This window comes from Sphaerodactylus townsendi, linkage group LG01, assembly GCF_021028975.2.
Source record: "Sphaerodactylus townsendi isolate TG3544 linkage group LG01, MPM_Stown_v2.3, whole genome shotgun sequence".
Lineage (NCBI taxonomy): Eukaryota > Metazoa > Chordata > Lepidosauria > Squamata > Sphaerodactylidae > Sphaerodactylus > Sphaerodactylus townsendi.
In genome coordinates this window covers 173,024,707-173,037,477 of record NC_059425.1, presented here as the reverse complement: position 1 = coordinate 173,037,477, position 12,771 = coordinate 173,024,707, and positions in this window count along the sequence as shown.

Here is a 12,771-nt window from a genome sequence, read left to right as displayed (position 1 = left end):
GCATTATTCTGCAAGTGCGGATTGAGCCCCAGTGGGTCTCCCACAGATTCATCCAGGACACCAACCTTCTTGAAGTGCAAAGTTGCCAGTTCTAGGTTGGGAAATACCACTTTTTTTGGGGGGGGGGATCTGAGGAGGTTGGAGTTTGGGCAAGGGAGGGACTTCAATGGGGTGTAAACCCATAGAGTCCACCTTCCAAAGCAGCCATTTTCTCCAGGTCAATTTATTTTTGTCGCCTGGAGATCATTTACAACCCCAGCCAATATTCAGCTACCACTTAGACATTGGCAACTCTGCTGAAGCAGCTACGTCTCCCCCTGATCAGCCACTTAGTTTATTTATTTTTATTTGAATTCTGCTTTTCTCCTTGATCAGAAGCCCAAAGCAGCTTTTTGTACTGTCCCCCCTCCCCACTTAATCCTCACAATCTTGTGAGGGTAGGTTAAGCCGAGAGGCTATAGTCACCTGAGGCCACCTGACATGCTTCCATAGTTGATCAAAGGATTGGAACCCAGTCATTCCAGGTCATAGTCCTACACTCTAACCATTGCACTTGCAGATCATAGAGTAAGGGTCTGCTGGCCTGGTGATGTCATGGGACAGGGCTTGATAATATATTAAAGTACTAATGGCAGTGACGTAGGTATAGTTTTTTTATGGGGTGGGTTCGGTGACTGTGGGCTTTCTGGCTGTTCCATTCCATGCATTGTTTCAAGCAAGCCGGACATGTAATGGGAGGGGTTTGAACCCAAGGACCCCCCTTACCTATATCCCTGACTAATTGTGATTCATCCACATATCACTAAGAACCTGTGTTTATCACTGAGGCCTCTTCCGCACATGCCGAATAATGCACTTTCAATCCACTTTGCAGCTGGATTTTACTGTGCGGGATAGCAAAATCCACTTGCAAACAGTTGTGAAAGTGGATTGAAAGTGCATTATTCTGCATGTGCGGAAGGGGCCTAAGTGGTGATATATATATACACACACTGCTAATTATCTCTGTGTGTAGCCTCAGTCTTCTGGATTTTTAAAGATGGTCTGTTTACTGCACACTGGTCAAGTAAACAGGCACCGAACATAAAATACAAGTCTTGCTGTTGTGCCAGATTGTTCTCTCCTACCTCCTGGTTACTTGGGCATTGAAGTGGTCAGTGTCAGGTTATAATCTGGAAGACCTGGGTTCATATTCCAGCTTTTCTGTGGAAGGTCACTAGGTGACTTTGAGCCCACCATTCTCTCTCAGCTCAGTGATACAGGAAAATACACACATACAGAAAAATTCATCTCTTTGGTGAAAGGGAAAGGAAGCTACTTTTAAAAAAACCAATTAGCTTATTTGCATCTTCCTAATTCCCCACATTCCATTCAGTCTGGGCAGACGATATACAGTCCTGAATGTGTAACTTAAACTGATCTGGGGAATGCTTAATTATTTTCCAGCTTCATTGTTCACTGGTGAGAGATTCTGTGAAGACTTTATTGTGTCGATAATACTACAGGCCAGCTTGTTAAAAAAAAAATCAGGGGCACAATGGTTTTCATATTGTCTCTGCTGGTTTCAAACACTTCATAACTTCCCATCTAAGACGCTCTCTTCCCAAGGAAAACAATCTTTAGCATTTGTAGCTTATCCCCATACATCAACCCCACCCAGACCTCTAACCATCCTGTGGCAAACTCTTGTCCCATTTCCAAGCCAAAAAGGTTTCCAGAACAAACCTCCAAAATGTCTGAGGTTTCCCCATCTCTGCAAAGCTACTTTCCAAGAGCACACTCCCAGCAATTTTGGATGCAGCCTTATAAACTAACCAGAGTGTAGTCAGGAACATGTCTGGTTATATTTTATAACGAACATCTATGTTCTTGGGAAGTATTAAGCAGCGATGGGCAAACCTCAAACATATTAGAAGTTCCATGTTTTGATCTGAGGGGGGAAAAACCCTCACCCAGTAGCAAGAGGGTAGTGATTGACTGTACACAGGAAGTCAGTTGATATGACGTGGCAGGCAACCCTGAGGTAAATGTTGTCCAAGAATTGCCTTGTCTACTGGCTGGTAGTGTTTTTGCGTACTGTACCAGGGTTGGGTTCCACATATCCACTAGCAGTGGCATTTATTTCCCTTCAGTGGAAGACTCCTTCCTCTGAAGGAAAGTGCCTCAGCTGACAGAATGGGTCTGCCATTTTACCACTCCTGGTTTGATATACATTTTAAAGGAAATGTGTCTTCATTGTATTGGAACTTAAGTCTGTATAGGATTAAGTCTGTATGGGAATCATGGGCGTTTCCCCACTTACCACGACCCCCCCTATGCCGCGCTTGCACTCAGCGCGTGTCATTTCTGGTGCGCGCCCAGGCGTCCCCACGACCCCGCACTCTGCGCGGGGTCATCAAAAGGCGCCGTTTACAAGAGTGCCAGGGATGCTGTGCGCTGAGGGGACATAAGAACATAAGAACATAAGAACAAGCCAGCTGGATCAGACCAGAATCCATCTAGTCCAGCTCTCTGCTACTCACAGTGGCCCACCAGGTGCCATTGGGAGCTCACATGCAGGATGTGAATGCAATGGCCTTCTGCTGCTGTTGCTCCCGAGCACCTGGACTGTTAAGGCATTTGCAATCTCAGATCAAAGAGGATCAAGATTGGCAGCCATAAATCGACTTCTCCTCCATAAATCTGTCCAAGCCCCTTTTAAAGCTATCCAGGTTAATGGCCATCACGACCTCCTGTGGCAGCATATTCCAAACACCAATCAGTATTCCAGTCGGGGCAGCTGCGTTGTCGCCGCCCCTGTCGTGGGGAGTGCCGGGGGATCCCGTGCTACTTGAGGAGAGTAGCGTGGGGCTTAAGGTAAGTGGGGAAAGGCCCAAACATTCCTTTTGACACCTTTGCCTCAATCAATAAAAGGGCCTCAAAGGTTAAGATCAGCCACTTTCAAATGTGCTATTGTGCTCAGAAACAGAAACAGTGGGAACCAATGGAGAGATTTTTTTTAACACTGATAAGTGCTTAGCATAAGAACCTAAGAACAAGCCTGCTGGATCAGACCAGAGTCCATCTAGTCCAGCACTCTGCTACTCGCAGTGGCCCACCAGATGCCTTTGGGAGCTCACATGCAGGATGTGAAAGCAATGGCCTTCTGCTGCTGCTGCTGTTCCCGAGCACCTGGTCTGCTAAGGCATTTGCAATCTCAGATTAAGGAGGATCAAGATTGGTAGCCATAGATCGACTTCTCCTCCATAAATCTGTCCAAGCCCCCTTTTAAAGCTATCCAGGTTAGTGGCCATCACCACCTCCTGTGGCAGCATATTCCAAACACCAATCAGTATTCCAGCAATTATATTCTGAACTAGTTAAACTTTATTTATTTAGATATTTATCCCTCAACTTGTCTTCCCAATGGTGACCCAAAGCAGCTTAGAACTTTGTTCTTCCCTCCTCCATTTTATTTCACAGCAAGTGGAGAGAGGGTAGGCCACAAGAGCATAACTGCTCCAAAGTCACCCAGTGAGTTTCCATGGCTGAGTGAGGATTCAAACCTGGGCCTCATGGATCCTTCCTAGTCAGACCCACTGGCCATTTATGCACTTGTGGTCTCCTTCACATGAAGCGTACATTTCTTATGGGTTTGATTCTTGGTTACTACGCAGTGGAGTAGGAGGTTAAGAGCTCATGTATCTAATCTGGAGGAACCGGGTTTGATTCCCAGCTCTGCCGCCTGAGCTTTGGAGGCTTATCTGGGGAATTCAGATTAGCTTGTACACTCCCACATACGCCAGCTGGGTGACCTTGGGCTAGTCACAGCTTCTTGGAGCTCTCTCAGCCCCACCTACCTCACAGGGTGTTTGTTGTGAGAGGGGAAGGGCAAGGAGATTGTCAGCCCCTTTGAGTCTCCTGCAGGAGAGAAAGGGGGGATATAAATCCAAACTCCTCCTCCTCCTCCTCCTCCTCCTCCTCTTCTTCTTCTTCTTCTTCTTCTTCTTCTTCTTCTTCTTCGTCGTCGTCTTCGTCTTCGTCTTCGTCTTCTTCTTCTTCGTCTTCTTCGTCTTCTTACTCACACATTTTCCTTTCTTCTGATCTCACCACGCTCTCGCATCAGACTTTCCTTGCGGTTTCCAAATTTGTCTCCCTTCACAGTGAGAGCGAAGGACAGCAGTGTGGACCCAGCTTCTTCGGGTTTTCCTGCTCGTCTCCGCCTCCCGCTGCTCACACAGTGGCAGATCCACCCACTCTTTGGGCCAGCTTTTCAGCAGGATTATTTTTTCAAAAGATTTTCACAAGAGCAATAGACCATGTAAAACCCTGTTTCAAAAAGGCGGCAGACAACCTCTCCAATTAGGGGTTTCAGAAACAAGAAATAAGGGGCCGAGGACAAAACGGTGGCTTGGTTCAGCTTCCCAAACAGAAAATGCGGAAAACCGCCACTGCAAAGCAAAGAGCCATGGAGTAAATACTACATGCAAAACATGGCCTCTAATTACTACAGTATGCTAACACCCACATACAGCATACTGCAGTAATCTGCATTACAAAGGTATGGGTAATTGTGGCAAGGTTTTCAACAGGTATAGCAGTTGAAAGAGAGTTTGTGACATAAACACCATCCAGATATCCCAGTATCAGAGTTGGATTGCCTTTGTGTCCGTTAGCATGCACAAATAGTGTTGCTGAATCGATAAGGCAGATTTAATGAAAAATATTCGTATTAAGCCCTTTTGCCCAAAGTGGAAAAATCAAACAACGCAAACAAAAGCAGCCTCCAATTAGAAAATGGTAAAACCCTCAAAATGGTAAAACCCTCAAGAAATCATTCACATAAAAGCCTATCCTTCCCTTCTCAAAGCCATTGTCATTTTTGAATGTTCGAAACCATTCACATAACTTATCTTGGGTGTTGAGTGGTTTCTGGGCTGTATGCAGTGGTGGGATTCAGCAGGTTTGCAACACTTCGGCAGAACCAGTTTGTGGAGATGGACCAGAATATCTATAAATTTGTATTTGATTAAGTTGTATGAACCAAAGATTTGAAGAATCAAAATGGAGCTTCTGTATAGTGACTAGCAAGACTGCTTGTTTGCAGCAGGTCAAAAAGGAATGTTAGAAGCTTGTTAGTGATTATGCAGGCAAGCAAAGATTAACATCTTTAAGATCTTGTCACTAAAGGCCAACGTGACAGCAGACATATATTTTATAACTTTGTTTTGTTAGAACTAGCTATAGAATGTGATTAGTTAAATGGGAAAAAGTGTTTTTCTATTTATGTTAAATGAACACAGAAATGATAATGAGAGATTCACATGTATTAGTATTTCACTATAATTCTATTGTGTTAGAATCAATAATTGTTAGAATCATGTTGGGAGAAAGGGAAGTTTTATGATCCCAATGTATGTAGATTCAGACCTGCATGCTCTGAGGGGATGTCTCTCTCCTCGGGAGCAAACTAAGAAAACAGGTTTTTCTTGGAGGCAGAGGCTAGTTTTATTGTTCCCCTTTGCATATGGGCAGAGAGGGCCATGAGCTAACAGCATGCAGTGTTTGAATAACAGAAGGAATGTAACACGTAGAATAGAGGCTGTCTAGATGTGACAAGGAGACAGAACTATCCAATGGGATTTTAAGGTTCATGCTCATAGCACGTGAAAGGGGTATGGATCATGTACGTGAATAAGGGAATGAACTGTGACGTCTGTATTTTTGCAACTATAAAGACTAAGGTCCTTCCTATGTTGGGTGTGCCTCTCTGTTGAGAGCACCCGGAAGGGGGCGTGTCTCTTTCGAGAGCACCCAGGAGGGGTTTACCTTCTGTAACTTCCTATATTCTGCTAAGTAAAAACTGCCTGTTTGTTTCTGATGTCAGATATCTTTTGCTTTTTTTCCTAACCAATCTTTCTCAAAACAGCTGAGCAGGCCGGACTTGAGTTCTGGCCTCACAGGTTGTTAAAATGTTGCTTGTAAACAACCAGTTGTTAAATTTTTTGAATCCCACCACCAGAAACGGTTGTTAAATCATTTGAATCCCAACATTGCTGTATGGCCGTGTTCTTGTGGCATTTTCTCCTGACATTTCGCCTGCATCTGTGGCTGGCATCTTCAGAGGATCTGCCAGTCACAGATGCAGGTGAAACATCAGGAGAAAATGCTACTAGAACACGGCCATATAACCTGGAAACCACACAACACCCCAGTGATTCCGGCCGTGAAAGCCTTCGACAATAACTTATCTTGTTGCAAGCTTTTAAGGCTACCGCAGTCAGGCAAGTGGGTCAGCCTTATTATTCCCATTTTATGGATGTGGAGTTGAGAGAGCAAGAAAGAGACAGCACAAGGCTTGCATTTACTACCCAATGTGTAAAAACCCTACGGGGACGTCAAAAGTCAGCTGTAACTTGACAACATTTTCTACCACCAATGTGTTCATAACAGAGGTGAGCACTAAACAAGGACCATCCAAAAGTCGTTGCTCAGGTTTCTAGTCTCCACCACAGGTCAAAGCAACTATGTACAACATGGATAAAATAAATAATGATAACCTCATTTCCTCATAGCCCCATACAATGCAGTTATGTTGTTAGTGTGAAATGTTTCTGAGACCAATGTGGGCGTCTCTCTGTGTCTATACACAAGCAAGCTTTTAAATCTGCTGAGCAAGATCCAGTCTGTGAGCAATTTTTACTATTGTAAAGTCCAGCTGAACAGTATCTGCATTCTAATTTTAACTTCTGAGAGGAACTTTTCTGTTTGGCCTGGCCTGGTTGGATAAGCATTGGCCAATGGCCGGCAGTGGTGTTAATATGTCAGGAATTCAGGTTGGCATCTCACATCCTTCTAAAGCTGGTGAGAATTTATTGCTTCTCAGTGAACTCTCACTTTTCCTGTCAGACATTCTTACACGCCATCTTCCGAGGCAGAGAACAGGACACTTGTAGAGTCTAAATTTGGCACTACTCTTAAAATGCTGTGAGGCACTGACTAAACTGAGTCATGTTGAAGCTGTCCCTTGACCATCGGGTGGAACAGAGGCCAACTTGGAGCATGGCATTGTGGGTAGTGACTTGGAATTTAATTTTCCCTCAGAGGTCAGGCAAATATTTACCTTTTTTTTCTTTTAAACCCTCTGAGATGAGCATTTCTTTCCAAGCTGGGAAGAAAGTTTAAGTATATAATTCTAAATGTGCAGTTTTCTCAAGGTAGCATCAAATAATCACTTTTCTTACACCACACTCATGAAGAAACATGGTGAGTCCACCATATAGTCAGGAAAAAACATGGCTCTCCAGTTAGAGGTGTGTTCTCCCTGTATGAGTCCATGTGACTGCTTAAGGTGTCCCTCCATCTTTTTTCAAGGGATGTCAGAACTGTCTGAGCCCAAACAGGTTCCTCATCACCACACTGGCCACAAAGGTGGTTTCTAGCCAGCTCTAGTACTTTTCCGTGGGTAACTATGTGGTGCGATCATCACGTACCAGCCATACTCAGTCTTTGTGAAGAACCCTGCTGGATCTATGTAATCTCCTCCATGCTAAGGGGAAGGTACACAACCAAAGTGAAAAGAAGAAAACTTGTACCAACCAGGCTACAATAAATACTTCAAAAATTGTATCTTCCACTGGAGTAGCAATTTACTTATAAGTAACCAAAATAATTTTACAACACAATAACCAGATGTTTTGGAAAACTTATTACCTCTCTCCCACTGGAGTAATGAAAAAACAATTTGTATACAGTTTAGAACGGCACAGCAGTATAATCTTAACACAAAGATAACAGCTAGCCAGATTCTAGATAGGTAACTGGCCTCGTAATACTTCAAGGCTGTTCTGAAAGGAAACAAAATAAAGACTTGTTACAAAGAATTACAATTTACACATTTATTGTAGCCTGGTTGGATCTATGTCATCTGGCATGTTGTTTCACTGAATGGCCTGACCAACAAACAAAGCATAGAGGCCTTCCCCAGTGTTGCCTGCTGGCACTGGTATTCAGAGGTTTACTGCCTTTGAATGCCTTTAGTCACCACGTCTAATAGCCACTGATAGACTTGTCCTCCACAAATGTGTCTATCTCCTTTAAAAGTCATCTCTGCTCATGGGTCATTTCTACATCCAGAGGGCAGGGAATGACACAATTTTGATTTTCATTGAATAAAGAAGTATTTATTTGTTAGGGTGACTTGTGTTAGCAGGGGTCTTCTCTGTACAAATCCCAAGCAAGGTGTTTGCCACCTTCAGCTCAAGGCAACCACATTTCCTTTTGTTAGAAGAAGAAGAAGAAGAAGAAGAAGAAGAAGAAGAAGAAGAAGAAGAAGAAGAAGAAGAAGAAGAAGAAGAGGAGGAGGAGGAGGAGGAGGAGGAGGAGGAGGAGGAGGAGGAGGAGGAGTTTGGATTTATATCCCCACTTTCTCTCCTGCAGGAGACTCAAAGGGGCTTACAATCTCCTTGCCCTTCCCCCCTCACAACAAACACCCTGTGAGGTAGGTGGGGCTGAGATAGCTCCAAGAAGCTGTGACTAGCCCAAGGTCACCCAGCTGGCGTGTGTGGGAGTGCACAGGCTAATCTGAATTCCCCAGATAAGCCTCCACAGCTCAGGCGGCAGAGCTGGGAATCAAACCCGGTTCCTCCAGATTAGATACATGAGCTCTTAACCTCCTACGCCATTGCTGCTCGCACGCCACTGACAGTACATCTTCCAAGAGACTAGAGAAATAAAGTACTCAGTTCCAAAAAAATACCTAAACAAATTAACAAACGCTGATGCCTTATGCCGAATCAGCTTTGGGTCCATCTACCTTGGTATTTTCTACTCTGACTTCCAGTGACTCTCACGAGTCCCAAGCAGAGAAAGGTCTTATCTAATCTGCATTCACCTGAGATTTTGTAACAGGAAATGCCAGGTATAGAACCTGTGACGGGCAAAAGATGCTCCTGCACGCAACACGGCCCCCAAAAGCTCTTTCCATGTTTATCTTGTGGTACCTTAACCACTACTGACACAGGCCTGGGAAAAGCAACCCGCTGCTCTAAGCCGACAGACTGTCATGGATCCAGGAAATATTAAATCCAACTGCTGTGGAGAAAATGTGTTTTATCAACAGCACAAAGGGGAGAGAAAAAACCCATTTGATTTATTGTCTAGACTTGGAGCCCAGACGAAGGCAGAAAGCTCTGCTATCTAATGTGGTCAGACATGGACTTCTGTCTGGGCATTACTCACTGTATTTTCTCCCCTCCCACCCCCAGTCTTACTCATTTGACCCCTCCCCTCCTTGTTATTGCTTTAGTCTACTTGATAGATTATAATTTATATTACGGGGTGAGGCTTTCATGCCTTTGTCTGTAACCTGAGCTCAAGGAGGTTTTTTTGCCCTTCCCTTCGCATGACTGCTGCTTGCATCAGCCGTAATCTTACCTTCTTTTAGAACTTACAGCTCCTAAGTAATGCCCAATAATTTAACAAGCCTCGTTTAATCATGTGTGTTGACTGAATGTGACTGTGTGGGCTAAGAGTTGGGAAGGCGGGAAGGCCGGTTCTGAAGAGACCTGGGAAAAGAGGACAGCCATTCACATCTTGTAAGCTACCTTGAGTCTCCTTACAGGAGAGAAAGATGGGATATACATCCAAACTCCTCTTCTTCCTGCCCTCTAAGTACCCATCTGTCTGTCCATAGCAGCATTTCCCAAATGGTGGGTCGTGACCCGGCATCGGGTCACAAAAGCAAAATGCTGGGTCACTTAAGTGGGGGCCGACCACCCCACGCCCCGTCCTTGCTCGAAGGACACCACCAGTGGTGGGATCCAAAAATTTTAGTAACAGGTTCCCTCGCCAGCCCCCCCCCCCCTCAGCAAAGGGGGCAGAGGTGTACCTAGGCAAACCTGGTGAGACTGGTGAGATAAAAGGTACGAAAGGCTGAGAATCAATGAATTGCAGTACCTGAAAGGGATTAACCCAGTTCCGGGAGTTACATTATTAGTTGCAATTGCTATATGGAACCTTCACGTTCAAAGGCAGTGTGCCTCTCGGGGAGGCGAGGGCGTGGAGACGGAAAAGCGGACCCAATTAGTAACCCCCTCTCGGCACACACAAATAATTAGTAACCCACTCTCGGGAACTGGTGAGAACCTGCTGGATCCCACCTCTGGACACCACCCACCTGGAGCTGGACCAGCTGGGACGATACAGCAACTTCAGAGCTCCTCCCCAGCCAGCCGACCACCCAGAAAGGGGCCGGGGACAGAGCCACAGCTTGTGGCAGACGCTGGTACCATGAGGGAGGTGGCAGTGGAAGCGGCATCCCAGGAAGTCTCCCTGACGCTGCCGTGTGCAGATGAGACCCGGCACAGGGCAGGCCTTGCCCCTGCCGAGCCAGCTTGGGCAGACGCGTGGCCGGGTGACATTCAAATATGTTTTACTGAGAAATAGGCAATACAATTTTAGTGGGTAATAAGGAGTAATAAAGTAACTGGGCCATAGTAAAAAGTTTGGGAAACGCTGGTTGATTTTTTTTAACTTCAGATTTTGCATTTCAGCAAATTGGCTGTTTGATGATCTAGCTCAGCGACGGCGAACCTTTTCGAGGCCGAGTGCCCAAATGGCAACCCAAAACCCACTGATTTATCGCAAAGTGCCAACACAGCACTTTAACCTGAATACAGAGGTTTTCGTTTAGAAGAACGGTTGGCTCCGAGGCGTGCGTTATTCAGGAGTAAGCTCGGTGGTAGTCGATGGCTTTGCTTTGAAGCAACCGTGCAACTCTTCCAACGGGTGAGTCCATCCTAATCTCTAGGAGGAATTTCTACTCAGAAGCAAGTCCCCATTGCCAGCAACTTCGAGCTTTTACTCCCAGGTAAAGGCGATCGATGGTTTCAGTTCTTTGCATGAAAATCAGTGGGGTTTAACAGCGCTTAACAGGGTTACCTACACTGCTTCCCCAAAACTAGGTCTTAGGTTTAATGCTAATAATCGAGCCCAGTGGCCCAGGTCAGCCTAGATGGGGGGGGGGCACTCTGTTTGTGTGTGCCCACAGAGAGGGCTCAGAGTGCCACCTCTGGCACCCGTGCCATAGGTTCGCCATCACTGATCTAGCTCCTTTTCAAAATGCAGTTCAATTGCTTAGCACTCAATGGGCTTTTCCCCACTTCAAAAGTGAAAGTGGAGGGGACTCCTGCTCCGTGTTTGGTGCGCGGTTTCAAAAAGGTGTACTTTCGACCAGGATCCGAAATGACGCACGCTGAGGGGTGGGAGGAGCGGCAGAATCGGGGTGACTGCGTTGTCACAGCTGGTGTAGTGGGGAGTGCTGCAGGACCCGGTGAGGAGCGCGCATCTAATTGTGGGTGGGGAATCGACCAATGATCTCGTAAGTTCCTGGTACTTTGTAGCTTAAGATGGGTTTTCTACTAAATGGCAGAAGATTGCACAACACCCCAAGGCTAATTGCAAAGCACACATACATGACTGCATGTAATCTAGCCCTGGTGAGAGATTCCTTTTCTCTTTTAATTAAGAATCTGCTGGCTCTTATTTTGTAGCACAGCCTTTTCAAAGGCAGCATCATGAGGAGAACCCCAGTTTTTAATAAGGTATGTTGTAACTGGATAATTATATATATAAAAATCCAAATCCTGGATGCAAAACAACTTGAATGATCTCAACCGTGTATTTGCAATTAGGTGATAAAAAGGCTTTAGTAGAAATAGTAGAATCTTCTAACAAACGTGCATCAAAAATATAATGCAACAAATGATTATAATTCGCCTGTTTTTCTCCTAGATAGGCATTCATTTCTAGATCTTTTATTTTTTTGTTCCATCAAGACTAATACCTGACGTCCAGTGTTCCTCACCTGCTCTGGCGTGAAAAGTCAAGTCAGAAGTGCTCTCCCTTTCCCCAGGGAAAGCAAAAAGCACACATGGGGCCAGAGGAAACGTGTCGGGACAAGGAAACTTGCCCCAGTGCACCTCCTCTCCGGCACACCCCAACATGCTTCCTGTCCTACTGTCAATCAGTAAGAGACTTCCTAGAGGAATTACCTTGTGGTTATCCAGCATCGCATTCTCAAGAATGGCCAGGCTTTTTCTTTCTACCTAGGTAAAGGTTTGAAACTCTTGACAATCAGAGTAAAGGTTCAGTTCTACTGCTGTAGATCTCCCTGTACAACCTTTGTCCCACCCATTCGTGAACAAGCGCATACCTACCATGTCCCTTTAGGTCAGCGGTTCTCAACCTGTGGGTCGCGATTCCTTTGAGAGTCGAACGACCCTTTCTCAGGGGTTGCCTAAGACAATCTGAAAACACATATTCCCGATGGTCTTAGGAACTGAGACACAAATAATTTTATGGTTGGGGGTCATCACAACATGAGGAACTGTTTTAAAGAGTTGCGGCATTAGGAAGGTTGAGAACCTACTTTAGGTTATGTTTATGGTGGTTTTGAAAGAGCATGAGAAAAATTGACAAATGATCCTTTGCCAGAGGATAATTTTCTTAAAGGACAAAAGCCACAACAGTTGTAGAGCTTCCAGGATTAGAGGCAGTGGGTCTCCGCAGACCAGTTGTGGGAATAGGTAGGAAGAAGACTGCTGTTATCTTCCTGATCTCCTGTCGGGCTTTCTTGAAGCATCTCTTTGACTACCATTGGGAAAGGATGGTGGATCAGATAAACCTTTTGGTGTAATCCAGCACGGCTCCTCTTCTGCACCAAACACCCTAATTTGTTAATTTTACTGCATCTTAACACTCCAAGAATGGTAACTAGTTTTTATAAAATTA